This window comes from Bactrocera neohumeralis, chromosome 5 (genome assembly GCF_024586455.1).
Source record: "Bactrocera neohumeralis isolate Rockhampton chromosome 5, APGP_CSIRO_Bneo_wtdbg2-racon-allhic-juicebox.fasta_v2, whole genome shotgun sequence".
Classification (NCBI taxonomy): Eukaryota; Metazoa; Arthropoda; class Insecta; order Diptera; family Tephritidae; genus Bactrocera; species Bactrocera neohumeralis.
This window is the reverse complement of record NC_065922.1, coordinates 74556959-74573071: the sequence shown is the minus strand read 5'-3', so window position 1 is coordinate 74573071 and position 16113 is coordinate 74556959. Positions and strand designations below refer to the sequence as shown.

Below are 16113 nucleotides of genomic sequence, written 5' to 3'. Positions count from 1 at the left end.
TGCCGTCTCTTCAAGTTTGTTTTAAAAAGGTGAATCATAACGAGCTACTCGATCTCTAATCTCTGGCGTTCTCACGATAGTCGGGTCTGCGTAACCGGAACAGGCAAAAAGTGTCAACTGGGCAGCATTCCCTCAAAATTCAAAATTCAAATTCGAAAGAGTTGTTCCAATATTTTATCAGACTTTTTGATTTTTGAAAGTTATGGGAAGAAACTTGAGCTGCGTCTGCCAGTTATCTTCCGTCTCACGTAATCTGTCAAGAAATAACCAAATTATGTCCGTTGCTTTATGCGATCTGCATCACTATATCTAATTATTTGTATACTATGGGTCTTTTGGGGTTTATCTGATATGAACAGGAGATCGAAATTGGTAAAATTAGTGGAAACAGTGGAATAAAAGAACTAAAATACTGATGAAGAAAATGGACGGAAATTAAAAAGGAAGCAGGAGGGAAAGAAAAGTTATTCTTTTTAGAGATGGAAGGAATAAGGACAAAGTGCATACATATTGCGACTAACGAAATCTGTAAGAAAGCAATAAAGCCGAAGTGCTAACGATCTTATAAATGAATCGACCAATGTTAAAACCTATTAACATTACCAGGGACGACAACCTCACGCTGGAATGAGATACTCTCACTCGGAAAGTATAAAAAATATTGTCAGACCGAGGCTTAACATTATCAGGGACCGTAATTATATGTTGAAAACACATGCTCTCACCTGGATGGTAAAGAATATGACAGAGATATGTGGGATGGACATTAAATGCTGCGAAGATTGAGAACAAATACGGCAGGAGTGGATAATAAAGTGATAGACAGACTGAGCCGTAATAAGTGATCGAAAGAGTGAATATGGAATTAGAACTTTGGTTCAATTTGGTGACTAGATGGATGTTTATATATGCATATGGAACATTAAAGCCATTAGATATGGTAAATGGATCAAGAAATGGCTTAGTTGAGGTGATTGATATGGAACGGATCCGCAAACACTCACCAGTCACTTGAGTGATACGAAAGCGTACGAAAACGCAAGTTATAGTCTTATGAATGAACGTAAGACGCGGACACGGTAGACAAAGAAGACTAGTTTTGACGGGTTTAAGTGAGGAACAAAACCACTGTTTTGTTTTTTTTTTTTGTTATTATTAATGATGTATGCTATATAGTCCAGTAGTTCGCCAGGCCGTGGGACGGAGACACTTCAAGCAGTTTGAAGGAGGCGTAACCCAGCTGACTTGCGGTTGTGATTTTTTTCTGAAGTGCCTTCGTTTATTTTCATAAAAGTAACAATTTATGGGCATGTGCACCGAATTTTTGATTGTTTGTTTGCATTGCCCTAATTTTCGTTTTCTTTTTTCCGCATTCTTGGAAAGCTTACCTACATTTGTTCGGGCGTGGTCTGTTGCTGCTGCAATTAATGAGTGCCCATTTTTCAAATAACCCTTCGGCGATATTTTTTTCACCGCTTTCCAGCAACAAAGGCACGTCAAACGATAAGGGGGTGTGACAAAATGCTTGCGGCTTCGAAGAATGACAGCGCTGAGGGTTTTAACAGTCACGGGTATGAAAAAGAATAGAACCATTTGAGCGCTGGTAAAAAAATTACAAATTTTAGTTAGAGAAAAATTGCAATAGAAGTCTTAACGTTTTCTAAAATTTAGAGCAAAAATCACATGTTGTCATCTGCTGTCATTCACTAGTAAAATAAAAGTAAAAATAAGGAAAAAATAAAAAATTATAAAAAAATAATACAAAAACATATGATGAAAACAGACCATTGACACTTGAATGCTGCAGTGGCAACAACAGAAAGGAGGCGCCACGCGACTAAACTGTCTATTGTGCGACTTTTCCTTTGTTGTTGTTGTTGTGGTTGCTGTGATTGTTTTTGTTACTGGTACGCCTGCCTGCGGCACACACATACTATGTCACTTCCATGCTGTTGTTTTGCCTTTTGTTTTTGCCACACCACGAATGCATGCAAGTCACACACGCACACGCACATGCACACACATACATACATATTCAACCGCCTAGCGACTGTCAGATGTCATTTTATTTCACACTGCATTCGGGAATTTTAGGGTAAAAGTCACAAAAAGTTAAAAAAAAATGTTTTGTTTATCTCCGCTGTTGTTGTTGTTTTCGCTTTGCCGGTTGCGCACTTAATTAACTGCATTTTGTTGCATGCCGCACGCACATACACACTTCTATATATGTAAACAGTCACATGTGAGCCAAGTGTCTTGCGCGGAAAATCAAAAACCCCAAAAAAAAAAATCACACAAAAATACCGCTATATCCGCGCGAGCGGGTTCAATGAACTCTGCCGCAGCGCAAAAATCACCAACAACAACACATATAGCAGCAACAGTGCATAGGTAAGCCGACACATAAAAGAACTAAGCATAAGTCGTTGTCAATAAGTCGTTACGGTCATAAATTTCGCTGTAAATATGGCACGTTGCAGCTATGTTGTTGCTATTGTTATTATTGTGGTGCATTTTCGCGAAGTGCAAGGGGAAAATGCGCAAAAGTGTGCAAGATAGATAGCATTTGCCATGTTAGGCCATGCAAGGTAATTTAGTAACTTAAGCGCCTATGTGTAGGCTGTGTAGGCAACTGCTTTTCATCGCTTGTTGTTGTATTCCGATTTTTGTTCGTTTTGTTCTTACGCAGCAACAGCAAGGACGTTTTCTGCAAAGCCGATTAAAATGAACGCAAACAATTTATTACACTGTGTATAAAACAGTTTAATTTTTTGTAGTACATGTATACAACTGTGCTGAAAAGTCGGGATTTATTTGAAAAAGTACCGAAATTTCGGTACTGAAATTAAATAAGTTTTATTATTCATTTACTATTTTACTTAAAAAAATATTCCACGGGAAATTTGAAATCAATCCCGAAATTTCGGGACTGGAACATTTCTCACAGTTTTATTTTCAACACACATTAAAGTTTTAAATTTTTTTAATAAAATTTTTGAAGTAATTCGGGTGTTATTTCCAAAAGTCCCAAAATTTCGGCATTAGAAATTTTCACTGAATCAATTTTCAATACTTTTTCTGCATATTTAATTAAAAAAAAATATTTTGGGGTAATTTTTAAAGTGATCCCGAAATTTCGGGACTGTAAAATATCTCGCATTTTTGTTTTTAAAATTTTCTAAAACAACTCACATTAAAATTTTTAATACAATTTTTAAGTAAATCGGTAGTTATTTACAAAAGTCCTGAAATTTCGTTACTAAAAATTTTCATTGCAACAATTTTCAATACTTTGCCTTATATTTGACTATAAAAAAATATTTTGGCGTAAATTTTAAATGAATCCCAAAATTTCGGGACTGGAAAACCTCAAAAAATTAAAAACTTTAAAAATTTTCATTGTAACAATTTTCAATACTTTTTTTCTTTTTGTTATGCGTAAGTTTTAAATTAATCCCGAAATTTCGGGACTGGAAATCTTCAAAACTTTAAAAACTTTCATTGTAACAAATTTCAATACTTTTTCTCCATATTTGACTGTAAAAACAACATTTCGGCGTAAATTTTAAATGAATTCCGAAATTTCGGAACTGGAAAATTTAGTTAAAAAATTTTAGGATAAATATCCAGTTTTCAGTATCCCAAATGATACATAAAACATGACTAATAAACCTTGGCAACTTTAGCAGTAAAAAAACTGTTATGTTCGGAATCAAACAGATCATTCAATGTCTGTCACCTTACAGAACAAAACCAAAAACGCATACATATTTTTTAGCTATTTACTTATAAAGCCAAAAATTATACATCCCTACTTTCACGAATATTTACTTGTCATTTACATTGCTAAATATCAGTGAGTATTTACGTTATGCACAAAGTGTCTCAAAAAGAGGGGTGTGTCACCATTGTCAGGGTTGTTTTGCGAAAAAGTTATCTACAAAGCACTAACAAATGATAAAGCACCGAAAATAGACGATCTCTGTCATACAAGTATTAAATATTTATGGAATATTTGCTAAAATATATATCTTTTCTTTGAGGATGTCAGTCATAGTTATAAGACACAGTTTTCTCGAGGCGACGTACTTTTGTTGAAGAACACGCGTCATCTACGCCGTTAACACATATTAAGCCAACTATGGACCTTGCACAATTGTTTCAGACTGGTAATAAAGAGCTGAAAAAATTAGACTTTCGATAGAGTTCTTTCACAAGCTCATCTACTTCAGATTACTAGAAATGTATAGGCTTTTCCTAACCTCTAATGCTCGTGCTTGTTTTCCGCTGGTTAACAAGATATACCGTCCTAAGTTTCAACTCATCTGAGATCCATATTTTGTTTCGTTTATTTCAATCTTTCTTCATCTTTGTTGCTCTAACATTTAATTCAGCTTACTTTTAACTAAAAGTCTGAGCTTCTAGAATTAAACAGATTTTCCACATTCAATAATATAACCATTTCTCTAAGCCTGCGGTTGTCTAACATGCTCATTGTTTACCGTGCTGAAAGCTAGTCGTGTTATGATCGGCTCAACTGCAGTAACAACGGCCTAGGTCATTTCACCGCCAGCGAAACTAGTTTCGAAGCAACCAAGAGTACGAGCGACCATTTGCTTTCCCTAATTTACATTTTTACTGCTCCCCAATGCGAAATAAATCCAGCTTTTTCACACAATCAAAAGTTTTCATAAAAAAATTATTTTGACATTTGTCATGCATGACAGTGAAAATGTTGCGCTGCCGCACTAATGAAGACATATGGCGGCATTTTCATGACAACAAACAAAAAAGAATGCGCTGAAGAATTGAAGAAAATTTACTAGCCCATCCAAGCTGCCGTAGCAAAGGGTTGTTCTAGCATATATTATGATTAGGCTGAGGAACGAGTTTTCCAGACTTGTTTTCCTCATCTTCATTTAAGCGGCCAAACGTGCAGCAGGTAATTTGATATTTTCCAAAGCTTACATATTACTTTGATAATATTTCGAGACGGTTGATGGCGCTGCCGAAAGGCTAATCCCATTAAAATTCGCGGCTTAACTGTTCGCCTTTCCTATCTCGCTCTCTCTTTCGGTCTCTCACAGCTGGCTTCCTGTTTGACATTAAATGCTAATGAAGCTGTCACAACTGCCCACATGCTGTCACTGTCATTTGTAATCAGTTGTCATGTGCAACACCGGCGAATATTTTGCAAACATTTATGCAATTCTTCCGCGCTGGCGCTCCGCTAGCACTGTGTGGCGTGAAATGTAATCATTTTCGCTGATAAAAAATCATATGCATTAATGTGTCAGCGTTTGAAGTTTCAAAGCGCGAAGAGAAAATTGTATAAAATTTGAATTTGAAGTAGGGAGAGAGTAAAAGAAGACTAGTGCCATAAAAATGTGGTAAACGGATTACTGATGATTTGGGTTTTGTCAGTATAATTCGTTATGTTTAATTATTATTATTTTTGATTTTTTAAATATTTTTTTTTGATTTAAGAAATTTTTTATTTCTTAACTCAATTCAAATTTTTCAAGCCTGGAATATTATTTTCCTTATATTTTTATATTTTTTTAAGAAACTTGGGGGATTATAAATTATATGTGCATGTACAGGGTTTGTCCGCAAAGTAATAGGACTGACTCGATTTAATAAAAGTTTATTGAACCAATCGTTACAATTCTTCTAAATAGGCTCCTTCTGTCCTGGAGGGCCGCATCTAGGCTGTAGGGGGGCTGCGGAAGAGTTGAGATACCCGACTTGATTAGGTAGCTGTTCACAAGAAAGGCGGTGTGAGCCGCGGCGTTGGCCTGGTGCAACTTCCAATCGGCTGCGATGTCTTGTCGGACCCGATTGACCCTTCGTTTAAGTCTTTAGAGGACTTCCATGTAAAACTAGGCGTTGACGGTTTGCGCAGGAGGAATAAATTCATGGTGGACGATGCCTTTGATGTCAAAAAAGACAATGAGCATCGTTTTCATTTTGGATTTGCTCATTATTCCGGTCTTCATCAGCGACTTCTTCCCGGCCCTCCAAAAAGGCGTGGTGGCATCGAAACACACCACTTCTTGTAAAGCAACATCTGGGTAATCACCACTCACACCAAATTTGGCCAAGATTATTGTCCAAGGTAGCGGTACAATCTCCGAATAAATTGTTCAGATCGGACCACTATAGCGTATAGCTGTTGTACAAATTGAGCTATCTAAATCAAGTTCTTGTATGGGAAGCTTATTTATTTTCTGTTTCTATTTATTTTGAACGCATTCAATATTAAAACCCTAAAAACCACAACCAATTGCTCAAATTCATGCAAAATCCCCTCGATTGCGCCCAAAAGTAGACCAAAAGTGAATGACTTGTGCCTTTTAAAGTGCCTCTTTATGCGCTTACTCGCAAATATTCGCAACTATTAATAAAATCATGTCGAAACTTTGCCGCTCCCTTCGTTTTTCGGCGCACGGTGAACTTTTTAACTCCACCAACACCACATGACTTCAATCATACATCACTTTTTCGCTACACAATGAATCAATATTTTCAGCACTCATTCATTTTTTAAACGAAAACTTTGCGCTTCGTGGTTGTTGCTGCAATTTTTGTTGCAGTTTTGCACTTTTTACCTCAATAACGGCACCCAAGGCACTAATAACGAAAATAGTGCGAAGAAAGGGGCATACAACTTTGTAGCTTGAAGGGATGTGGGTCCGTGTGCGTGATGGACAAAGGAAATGAGGTTGCAATTCCGCGAATGCTGGACGCCTTTGATGTGCGCATTGCCGGTAGTGTGGAAATTTGAGCTATGGCTCTAAAGCCATACAAAGATGACGGTTGAAGAGAATTTTAGAAAATTTAAAGGGTGAAGGGAGGTTTGGTGCAAAGTGGGGCGTTCGGCTGTTTGTAATTACAAAGCGCTGAGATATCCTTGCTGACGCTATTGTGTTGGTATCCAAAGTTTTTTGCATTTCGGTATATACATTGTTGTTGTGGCTGTTGTTGCACGGCATACGCATTACCAGCATTTGTGGCAAACACTTGAAAATCCATTGGACGAAATTATTCAAGCGTATTCGGTTGTGCCAGTGACAGTCAGCCAAGCGCAGCTGGCTTATGAAGCATAGAATGCAGTCGAGCGCAGCCACCGAAGAAGGCCCAGTGCTTGTCGGTGGCAGTAGCAGCCGCACAACAGCATACGGCAATGTGCAACAGCAATCATAGCAGCTACGATTAATCTTCGCTCTGAACTGCCGACCGCAGCGTGCTTTCGCTGGCACTTTGCTCCATTGTTTCCGTTGAAAGTTCGGCCAGTGCGCTTGATGCTCGTCCGCTGCTGCGGTCCATCAGCTAAGACGGCTGCGCTGCTTTACTGCTTGCAGCTTTTGCTGACCACACTAGACCCCACTATAGAGCACTTCTTTGCAGCTACTGCCACAAAAACTCGCCACACACCTCGCGTACACGCTTGCTGCGCTCTGCCGCGCTGCTCTCGCTGAGCTGGAACCCCCTTACTCTAGACAGTCCGTTTTCTTCTCATCCTTTCTATCACTCTGCTGTCGTGTAGTCTATAAGCTCCAGTTGTCCTCCACCCCTTACGCCTTTGGTTTTGCTGGTTCCGCATCCGGTTTGCCCACTTTGTTACATCAATCCTAATGTCTTTTATGTCCCTTTGCGTTACTGTCTTCTTCGCAGCTCCTGCTGTGCTCTGCAGCCGGTTTAAGTTGGCTTTGCCGGTTGCTGCCTGCAACCGAAGCTCACAGCCATACTCTATACACACATAAGTAGCCATTTGTGTGTCTTTACATACTATATAGTTACATCCAGGCACGCTTTGCAGTCGCCGCTAGCTGTCGTTGAGTCCTTGTAATCCCATGTAATGGCATACAAGCTGCGTTTCAGGCGCTCACTGGCACGACATCTAATTGAGGGTTAGTTTTGGGTGCGCCGCTTGAATAATATATACTCTTTATAAGAAAATACATAACTGTGTGGAGAGTGAAAGATATTTACATATAGAGAGATAGATACAGTGTGGTCTGAGAGCGCATGTTAGTCAAAGAGCGACAGAGTCTGTTCGTTCACAGACTTTCGCAGTTAACAGTTTACTCTTGGGGACTTAAGGCTGATCAAAAATTTTGAAAATACAATTTTTATACGCTGAACAGAGTGTATTGCGTTTGCCACGAAGTTTGCAACACCCTATAAATTATATATATAGTATATCATTGATCATCTGTCCTGTGTCTTTCTACATATAAGTATATCAAGGATTAATTGAGGGACTAGCTCAGTTTAGGAGATATCGTTATGAAATCTTGCCCAAGGTGTTTTTCATAAAGAAGCTGTATGTTTTTTAGAATCGCTAATATCGAACCACTATAGAATATAGCTGGCGGTTAAACCGTTCAATCGAAATAAAGTTTTTTATTTGACAAGATATCTTCATGACATTGCTCCTACCATTCAAACAGGCTGATAAAATTAAAAAATTTTGTTATTCAGTATTATATTTTAGTATCCTTTGTATCAAATCAGTTTCTAAACATTTTCTGCAAACCAATTATTGAACCCGTCTCTAGCAACGTACTCACCTAGCTTCTATATAAGTTTCTCCACACATATTATTCTCTGCTCTTGAGCGCTCTATTCACCTGGCAACACTTTCCGTACACCAACATTGCCTTTATTCTCCAAATAGTGTTAACTGCATATCGACGTGTCCTTTTTTCCAACTAAATTTGCGCTTATCAAAACTAACGCAAGCGCGTGTTACTGACAGTGAGAGCTACTTGCTGCTGTAAGGGCACTTTTACTCTCCAATTGGCATGTAGCGCCGCTCATCTACTGTTGCTGCGCTGTTATGCTGCTGAAAAGAGCAAAAGCATTGCTGTTAAGAATGACACGACTTGCATGCTCACCCAGGCAGCGACTCTCTCTCTTGCTTGGCAGCACCTTTATTGCTTGAGTGCGTCACAGGGGTTGATTGCTGGCTGTTAGCTCACCTGCCTAGCAGAGTCATTAGTGCGAGTAGTGCGACTAGCGTGTAGCGGCGACTCTCACAGCAGTGGCGCTCACGCATGACCGCTCGCTCAGCACTTGCTATGCTAATTTCTCTGCTGCTTTGCAAATTGGACGCTTGTCTAGGCGTTCAGGACGTTGGCGACTAGGTCCTTGCGCTAGCTTGTGGCATATCGTCAGTAATCGGCAAACCATAAGGATCATCGTTGTTGTCAGTCGTGCGTGTTCGTTCGTTGCTTTCGTTCGTTCGTTCGTTAGTTCGTTGGTTCGTTTTTCGAGAACATTCATTTATGATTTTTTGACTCCTGCACCTGCAAAACAAAAAACAATATATTCTCATATATATATATTTCAAATATAATAATATCTGAACAAAAAAGAAACTTTCAATATTTTGTGTTATTTGAAACTTTTCTTAGTTTTTTGAATAGTTTCGAATAGTTTGTGTACAAAGCTCGGTTTTCAACATTGTAAGTACCTATATATGTATATGTATGTGTCTGAAAATTTTCGTCTAGTATAACAAAGTGGCACACCCACACCTTTTACACCCGCATACACACACACACACACATACACGCATAATACAAAGTATACTGCACGCATTGCAAGTGAAGCGCCCAGCGCCCAGTGTCCTGCGAATACATTTGGGTTAATTGCAAAGTTTTACGCACCAGAAAGGATATACATAAATCTGTGGCTGACATTTTGGGCGTGTGTGAAAGCGTTGTACTACGGTTGGCTACCTTAACCGGTTATTTTAAAACAAGAAAAATATTTGAAAAATTTACAAAATCTTTTCTTGAGTGTTTTGGTTTGAATATGAATGAACCCGGAAACACTAAGAAAAAAGAACGAATCGAAGCTGAAATCAAAAATGTAATTAAACATTTTTCAAAAAATAAGGAAAAAAAATTTAAATAGAAAGTTGTCATGTAAAAATTTATAATTGATAAAATGAATTAAAAACGAAGTTTACATATAAAAAACTAAAATAAAAATGAAATTTGAAAATCTTAAAAAAAATTATTTGAAAATTTTAAAACTTTTTGTTTGAAAATTTAAAAAAATTTTATTTGAAAATTTTAAATTTTTTTCCTTTTTTTTATTAAAACGGAGTTAAAAAATATTAAAACTTAAATAAAAAAGAAATTTCAAAAATTATAAAAAATGAATTAAAACTTTTAATTAAAAAAAAATATTTCAAAATACTGTAGTTAAAAAAACAGTAAAAGTAAAATTGCTTCAAAAATTTAGACTAGTTTGTTTAATAAAAAAAGTGAAATTATGTAGAAATTTTAAAAATTTTTATTTGAAAATTTTAATTTTTTTTCCTTTTTTATTAAAAAGTTGTAAAAAATATTAAAATTTTAATAAAAAATAATTTAAAAAATTACAAAAAAATTAATATAAAATTTTTTTTATCAAAAAACATAATTTCAAAATACTTTAATAAAAAAAAATTAATAAAATTTAAAATTAATTGCTTCAAAAATTTAGATCAGTTTGTTTAATAAAAAAATAATGTAAAGTTATAAATAATTTATTTATTTAAAAAATTATCCGTCAAACCACTATTAACCACAACACACCCTTTAAAGTCAGCGCAATTAAGGCGCCGACCCCCTGGCTGTATTGCCTCCCATTAGTGATATGCAATAGCTGTAAAAAAGCCTGCAGACACTCTCTATTTAAAATGCAATTAATCTTTGTCCAACACTCAAAACGATTGCATATTTGTAGGCGTCGTGGAGTACAGACATATGGACATAAATGTGAGTAATAACACATGCGGTTTGTAGCCGACAAGCGATAGAGTTACCGGGATGGTATAGGTGTGAAGTTGGTTGAGGTTCTAATAATGGGTGGAATGAGGAATGAGGTGGTGGAATATAAGCTGAATTAATTACTCAAAATCCATTAAAATGCAATATGAACTTAGATGGTTTAAATTAAAATCAAATTTGCAAATATTTTCAAATTTTAAACTGAATCAACAATTTTTACTAATATTCTTGAATTTTTTTGGAAACTATTTGTGTTTCAATATTTTGAAATTTTTAAATAATTCGAAATTTTTAAAATTATTTTGAAATATTTTTAATATTTTGAATTTTTTTAAACAATTAATTGTGAAAAAAAACTATTGTATTGTGAATTTTTTGAAAGAAGTATTGAATTTGTTTTTAATTTATTAAATTTTTAGAATTCTTTATATTTTTTATACATTTTTTTAATAAATTTAATTTTTTTAAATATTTTTGTGAAATTTTTGAAAAAAGTATTGAACTTTTTTTTTAAATATTTTAAATATATATTTTATATATATTTTTAATATTTTGAAATTTTTTAAAAAATTGGATTGTAAAATTTTTGAAAAAAGTATTGCATTTTTTTAAAACATTTTTAAACTTTTTGATATTTTTTTAATGTTTTTTAAAATTTTATAAATATTTTCAGAACCAAAAACACCAGTTTCTTATAATGATGTTAGCTAGTTGTAATCGAATATCAGTTTCAAATTTTAAAGTTTTCGAAGCAAGAAGTTGGAAAAAATTAAAAAAAAATAAGTAAAAGGATTTTAAATATTTCATAATTAAAATAATTATTTAATTCAATGAAAAAATTAAAAAAAAATAATTATTATAAAAGTCAATTATCAAATAATTAAATAAAAATAGTAAATTAAATTAAATAATTACAAAAAAATATAAAATAATTATAAAAATTATAATTATAAAAATTAAATTTAATAATTATAATTATTTTTGTAATTATTTTAATTAATTAATTATTTTTATTTAATTATGTTTACAAAAACAAAAATATAAATATAAAATAATTATAATTTATAATTAAATAATTATAAAAAAATTATAGTTTTTTTTTTTGCAAAAAATTCAAAATATTGCTTTTTTTGATATTTGCACATTTTGTACATTTTTAAAATGTTTAAACTTCTTAAATTAAAAAAAAATGATCTGCAAATAAATATTTGGTCACAACTAATACTAGCTATCATTCATTTTCCTGTTATTTTCGCTTTTCTAATATTTTACATTCGCCATATACCTTTAACTATACGCCCAAGCAGCCGCAAAACAACGCCAACAAAATCAGTACACTAAACCACACACACACACATATACACCCATTTATTTGTATGCTATGCCACAAACAAGCTACGATAGCAGCCACACACACACATACTTACGTACTATGGATTGCTGGAAGAGCCACCCACTAGCGCAACGCCGAAAACACGTAGACCGGTTTCCACACACACACACAGAGGCTCACACATGTATAGTTAGATGGCGAGCCACTCAGCTCACACCAGCACGCCAATGGTCGCCGCCCGCCCACACTGCTGCTGGTGAAAATATAATCAATATGAACCATAACAACAGACAGCAAAGTGGAAAGCTGCGAGCGAATAAAATTCAACCCCGAAAATAGAAATAGCAAAAGCGTCGGCTGGGCGGCTGGAGTGGGGGGAAGGCCGCAGTAGCGAGTATATACATATTTAGTTGTGGCATAATGTGCTGGCGGTTGGGGGAGTGGGTAGTGAATTTGAAGCTTAGACTTGCGGAGTGGTGTGGGGTGCCGTGTGGTGGTGGGCGTGGGTTGCTTGCAGCCTGTTTGCGCTGACGGCGACAAGGAAACTATCTGTCTGCCGGGAAAAAGCAAAGCAAACAGCAGCAACAACAATGATGACAACAAAAACAGAAATGGAAATGCTTTTTGTTGCCTAGGAAAAATACAAATTTTTTGCGCGAGCTTGTGTGTGTATATCTACTTGTATGTGTGTGTATCGAAAACGTTAGCATACAAGGCAGCAATAGAAGGAAATGTGCACACAGAGGATAATAAAAATAAAGAATATGTATATAGTAGGGAGAGGCAGTCGAAAAAGTTTTACCGTTAGTAGTTGCCAAAACCGAGCAAAAACAATTGCTTTTCACAAAAACAACAATAAATTATGACAACATGTTGGCTACTTTTTGCGGCGCTATAAAAATGGCAGAAAATCAAAGTGCAAAAACAACACAGAATGCAAAAATAAATTACAATAAAATGTGCAAATAAACGCTGTCACCGCTTTACAACAGCAACAACTCGCAAATTACTATTAAATATTAAAGCAGTCTGTCAGGCGTTGGCCGGCCGCGTGCCTTCAGCCTGCTTTGTCATGCTCGGCATGCTCGCTTTATTTTTGTTTTTGTATTAAATTTTTGCTTTTCGAATTACGTGCAAAAAGAGCGACTTGTCATGGCAGCAACTACTTTGTGATAATGTTGTCATATTTCATTGTTTGCGTGCGGTGGCGGTGGCGTTGTAGAGCCGAGCAAGGCAGACACGCCTATAAATTTCTGGAAAATTCTTTATTCTACTGTTCGCGACTTGTTTTACGTTTACTACTTGCTGAAAAGACAGACCTGATTTTGTATAAGCATAGTTTTTGGACGCATTGGTTCTATAAACCGTTATAAAAGCAGTCTCAAAACACAATTTGCATACTCAACAGTTTTTAAAATGAAGCTGAAGTATTTCTCAAGCAGGTTGCAGCCGAATAATATTTATTTTTTATTATAGATTTCGTTTCTTCCTTGTTACGTAGTGTTTTTTAAGCTAAAAATAGGCCGAACATAAGTATCACTCAATGTGAAATCTTGCTCTATTAAGTCTCAGCATCAATAACTCTCTCAACGATTTCCCAATTGAGTCTCAGAGGCTCTCAAACTATTTTCAAACCATATTTACTATATTTTTTCGACTTGTCATGAATATTTCTATCAACAATTGGCAATAAGCTGCAATATTTTTTCGAAAAATAGCTTTTGTTCTCAATAACTCTTTCAACTATTACTTAAGGTTTTCTCAGTTCAACCTCAGAGGTTCTCAAACTATTTTCAAACCATATTTATTATATTTTTTCGACTTGTCATCAACATTTCTATCAATAATTAGCAATAAGCAACAATATTTAGCTCTCTTTCTTCTCAATAACTTTTTCAGCTATTTCTCAAGGTTTCTTATTTAAGTTTCAAACGTTCTCAAACCATTTTCAAATATTTTTTTTTACTATATTTCTTTTGACTCACCAATATTTCTATATATGTACAATTAGCAAAAAGCTGCAATAACATTTCTAAAACTAAGTATATTTCCTGTCAGCTATTTCTCAATAATTTCTCAAATAAGTATCAAACGTTCTCATGCCTTTTTAAACCCAAATTTACTATATTTTTCGACTTCTCGCCAACATTTCTATTAACCAAGCAACAATATGCAATATTTTTAGCCAAAGTGACTTTTTTTATTCGCAATAACTTTCTCAAGTATGTATATCTTAAACCCTTCTCAGCAATTCTCGGACAATATGCTATACCTTTCCTAATATATTTTTGTATATTTGGTTCTTTGTATAACTAAGCCCTAAAGTCAATACTAAATCCAATAAAGTCTTCTCAATACAAATTGCTAAAAACAGGTACCTACATTCGAAAGCCATGTTTTATTATTTCTCAATTTAACTCCTTTAGCCTCACTCAACTCTAAGCGAACTCATATTTAAACAGTTCTGAAACTTATCTCAACTCACTCTCAAACAAAATTTTGATTATTCCTGACTTAAAGTTTCTTGAATGTTTGTAGCTTGAGTACGGAATCCTATCTTCAATTGATTTCTCAACAGTTTTCTGTTTTCAGCTCACGAATTTCTGAAGTAAATTGAACAACTTTTCTTAAATTTTCTTTAACACTTTCATTCATCCAGACTTAGTCACATTCAAGTTTGCTAAAGTTAACTTTAAATTAAGCAAATGTATTCCGAATTGATTCCAAACGTTTCTCTGGTTATTCTTAAATAAATTAAAACTTTTTCTCATTTTTTACAATCCACTATCAGAGGAAGGCTTCAAAGAAATTCCATTTGTGTTCTCAATAGATTTCTCAACTCGACTAATTTTAAATCTAGTTTGATATCTGATTTCACAGCTGATTTTCTAATGCTAATATTAAATACAAAAAAAAAAGAAATTATAAAATTTTTTAAAGCTTTTGCAAGCCTTTCTCAAACCAAGCTCTCAAGACTTTTTCAATGTTTTCTAAAAACTGACTTTTAAACTTTCAAATCTTTAAATATAAAACTCGGCTATAACATCGTAAGCGGTTTCTAAGACCGTAGAGAAGAAGAAGATATACTTCTTAACAATTTAAGTTTTCTTTTTTCTCAGCAATTTAAATTTTCTGCAGAAGTCTTCTCTGCTTATGCACATCCTTCTATAAATAACCTCACTTCCTTTAGCGTAATTTTCTGCTTTTGTATATACTTTTTTGTCTGCCATTTAATTATTCAGTGTTATTGATCGCTCACTGTGTATAAATACATGTGATGAAATATTTTTACATTGTATCCACTTAGCATGTGTGTGTGTTTGTTGTTATAAGGCTGCATTATAGCTATTTGAAAAGCTATAAATATCCTGCACTAAGGACATACTGACATTGCATGTGAATGTATGTGTGGAAAAATCTTGGCAAAGCAAAGCAAATGTGCTTGGAAAAAGGCAGTAGAAATGTATCAGTCGGTTGATGTGTATTTTTAATGGCGTTCACATAGGATATAATGCCTAGTTCACACGTGAGCTGAAAATATAAAAATTTTGGTTTATTGCAAATGTGCGGAAAGTAAAAAATATGCTTACTTTTGCTTATTAATCGAAGAGAAACTCCGTAAAATTAAAATACTTTTATAATATTTAAGCAGAATGAAAATTTTGCTGTGAAGCCTATCCCCAGGCGCCAAATTGTATTAATAGTTATAAGTGCTTGAATTTTACAATTTTTAGTGCCAATTTTCTTGTAAAGTTACTGAATCTGTTTCATATTTTAATTTTCTCAACTACTTACGCTCTTGAACTGATTTTCCATGCGAAAAGTGCTACATTAAAGCCTATCCTCAGGCGACAATTTGTAAAAAAAAAGCTAATATTGATTGAATTTCAAATTTTGTATGCAAATTTTGCTGTAAAGTGATTAGAACTGTGGCGTATTACAGTTTCTTTAATTACTTATAGGTCTAAGCTCCTATTGCAATTAAAACAA

The 16113-nt window shown here is 34.6% G+C and overlaps 1 protein-coding gene across 6 annotated transcripts in view; it reads left to right on the top strand.

Annotated features, from left to right (window-relative positions):
• Positions 1 to 16113, top strand: part of LOC126759822 (ELAV-like protein 2) — an 86828-nt gene that overhangs the window by 43109 nt on the left and 27606 nt on the right. The window contains exon 1 of one of the 6 annotated variants that reach the window (XM_050474956.1): positions 9173 to 9473. The exons of the other annotated variants lie outside the window; for them this stretch is intronic. The gene's annotated coding sequence lies outside the window, so the exon portion shown is untranslated. Of the gene's footprint in view, positions 1 to 9172; positions 9474 to 16113 lie in introns of those variants that run through there. 6 annotated transcript variants of the gene reach the window in all.